This window comes from Notamacropus eugenii, chromosome 4 (genome assembly GCF_028372415.1).
Source record: "Notamacropus eugenii isolate mMacEug1 chromosome 4, mMacEug1.pri_v2, whole genome shotgun sequence".
In the NCBI taxonomy this organism is placed as follows: domain Eukaryota; kingdom Metazoa; phylum Chordata; class Mammalia; order Diprotodontia; family Macropodidae; genus Notamacropus; species Notamacropus eugenii.
The window spans coordinates 347424313-347427818 of NC_092875.1; positions in this window are offsets into that span (position 1 = coordinate 347424313).

The following is a 3506-nucleotide window of genomic DNA, read 5'->3' on the forward strand; positions in this document are numbered from 1 at the left end:
GGGACCTTAGAAGCCTGAAGGAGTAGTAGCCATGAGTGTAGCATGGCAGTGCTTAACTTTGGACAGCCCAGGTTCCTAGATCCTCTGAGGTCCCTAACACTCTGTCCCTAGATATCATGGAGGACGTTGAAGATCCTTTTCTCTGAACCTCAAAGATCAAGGTCAATACAGCAATCTAGGTGATACAGGAGAAGATCAAGTAGGGCCATCCACACATCCCAAAAACACACCAGGGGTCAGAAATGGCATAAAGCTTCCAATCAGGAAGATTGTGAATAAACCAAATAAAACATTGACTAGTATAAAGCTTCTTTGTATATCTAGTGATGCCTCTAAACAAGGAGAGAGTAACTTCACAATACCTGTAAACAGAGATGCAAAGGGGGAACATAGATTTTCCACAAAAATGACATACATTCCTAGGAGAAATGAAGCAAATGATAAAAAAAAATGAAATTAAAGCTCTGGAGGAAATAATTAGAATGTCAAAGAATAGCTTAAAAGAGAAAATGGTAAGCCTTTCTCAAGAAATGTACTTTTTGAAAAGGAGGCTACATCAAACACATATGAATGACTCTATGAAATAGCAGAGAAATATTAGAACAAAATCCTAAAATATTAACAATGAAGAATACGTAAGCTATCCCATATCAAAAATTGACCTGGAAAATAGGTCAAAGTGGTAACTAGAAAATCATCATACTTCTTGAAAATCATGACATAAAAAACCTTTGATAATTTATTTTTTAAAAAAGAATCACAAATAAAAATTGCTTTGTCTTTTTAGAATCTCAAAACAAAGTGAAGATAGAAAAAAATCTACTAATCACCTCCTGAAAGGAACTCAGAAGAGATTCCCACAAATGTCATATCAAAAATTCACAGCTCTCACATCAAAGAAAATGTAAATACCCCAAAATGAGTTCAATTACTGTTGAACCACAATCAGAATCTTATAAGTTATAGCAGCTTTACTATAAAAAGCAAGGAATAGAAGTATAGGGGCTTGGAATACAGTTTTCCAGAAGGCAGATGATTCAGGATTATAACCAAAAATACTTTGCCTTGTAAAGCTGAGTACGATCCTACTGGAGAAAAATGGGCCTTTAATGGAATAGAAGACTTTCAACTATGTCCGATGAAAAGACTAAAGCTAAGTAGGAATTTGAAATGAAAAAAATAATTCCAGAGAAACTTTGAAAAGTAAATTTATTTGAGCAATTGAAGAGAGCTACATGTTAGTGTAGGGCTAACCCTCTGAATAGGGGGAAAGAAACAAGAATTCTTTCAAAACTTCAATGTCCTCAAAGAATATTGAGACTTTAATATATGGTGTGGACTTGTTCTGTTCTCAGAGGTTGTTTTTTAGGAATAAAGAGAAAGTAAAAGTAGTAGCCCTAATGTAGAAGGAATGAATAATAGACATGAAACTTGCTATTTCTCATAATTTGGATGAATGAGAAGAATTGTACAAATATGGAGGAACAAAAGCATGCATAAATGAATTTCATTCTTATTTGAGACTGATGAAGGAGGCTTGAACATGCACACATACACAGTTTGATGTAAAAAATACATCATACTCAAGAGGGAAACGAGCAGGACTGGTGAGGGCAGGTATGGTAACAAGGAGAATAATGCCAACAGAAAAGAGTAACAAATGAAGCAAATATCCTGATCCTGAAGGGAAGAAAAATATAAAAATATAAGAAAAGAAGACAAAATAAAAATACAAGCCATGTCCATCAGTTGCTTGAAGGCTGAACAAATCTCAATACATGAATGTAATGGGATGTTATATTCTATAAGAAATTACAGAAGATTATTTTAGAAAATGCTAGGTAATGTCAGCTGATAAGAACCAGAACACACCATTGTAAAGAAAAAAAATAATACCTCTGAAAGACAGTGCTGATAAATACAATGGCCATCTAAACTTCTGGAGAAGCTTTGATGAAATTGTTACCCACATCCTGACAGAGAGGTGATGTTCTCAAAATACAGAAAAAAAACCATACGTTTTTAGACATGGTCACTATGTGAATTTCTTTTCCTTCATGATTGTTATTTATTACAAAGTTGTTTTTGTTTGTCTTTCAGTTTTTTAAAAGGAAAAACAAGGGGGAATTAATAGTAGTAAACTCTTACCCTCCCCCTCAAAAAAAGTACCCCAAACAAACCAGGATCATGAAATTTTTTTAAATAAAAAGAATAGAACAGACAGAATTTCAGAAAGAAATACAGATACATAAGGTTGTTTAGAAAGTAATATGCTGTTTACTTTATAATTTCAAATAAAAATAAAGCAATAGAAATGGAATTTCACACTTTCATACATAATGCTTTTTTGCATTCTACTGTGAATATGGAAATGTTCTTTTTTCACATTTAAGCTCAGATTGAAGATTAATTTTTACAACATTATACTTAGGAAGGTCACAGTATTTACAATAATAATTAAAGCAATGAAAGCTAGCTGTACTTTATACAAATCTATAAATATTCCAGTCAATTCTTACTTGTCAGCATATCAGCTTTGCATCAAAAGTTCTTGCAGGCAGCTTTTCCTTTGTTTATGGGTTGTTGTTTGTTTGGTTTTTTTGGCAATAGCTCTTCTTAATCCTAGCAGCTAGGTAACACAGTATATGTTAGGAAGTCTGGAGTCAGGAAGACCTGAGTTCAAATGCAGTTCAAGACTCAGTGTAACGTTGGACAAGTTACTTACATTTGGCTCAGTTTCCTCATCTGTGAAATGTGCATCATAATTATAGTACATTAGGATATTGATAGTCTAAATGTTATAGAAATGAAAGGGGATATAAAGGCTTCCAAGCAATTCAAATTGCAAATATTACAAAAATTGTTATCAAAATATATTAAAAATATTAACAATCAGTAGGATACTCTTTAGAATCTGGGTTTATATTTCATCTTCTTAGATGAAGCCTTACTTAGGATGTCGTTCTTACAACCAGCTGCTCATGATGGAAGTAAAATGCAATTTTAAAAATACCATAATATAGAAAGGAATTATGCCCCATCACCCAGTGAGAAGCTATTATTTCCAGGATTTTTTATTTATTCTTATTTTAATAATTTCTTTTGTGGGATTTACAGTTTGATACACTTTTGTCATTTTTTATGTCAAGTAGCAGTGGAGAAGTCCCCTTCCCCCAAGTGCTGGTGGATCAGCAGGGGTCCCTTGTTCTGCTATATGGAACAGGATTGTAAGGTTTCCCACCACATCTCTGCTTCAAGCCTAGAGATTTCCCAGGCTGATAGCACTGCCAGTGAATTCCATTTATGCTGTCCTTGTCTCAGGACCCTGCTGTTAAGGAGTGGTTGCTAGCCTGGCTAGATCCTAAGCTAAGTGTGTTAACAGAGTTTAAAGAAATGTTCAGATTACCTCCCAATGGTTCCAACATACCCCTTGCCAATGGCACTTGAGAAGCTGCAGTGCTGTTTCAGGGGCATGTCTTTGAAAATCAAAACTCTGCACAGCTTAA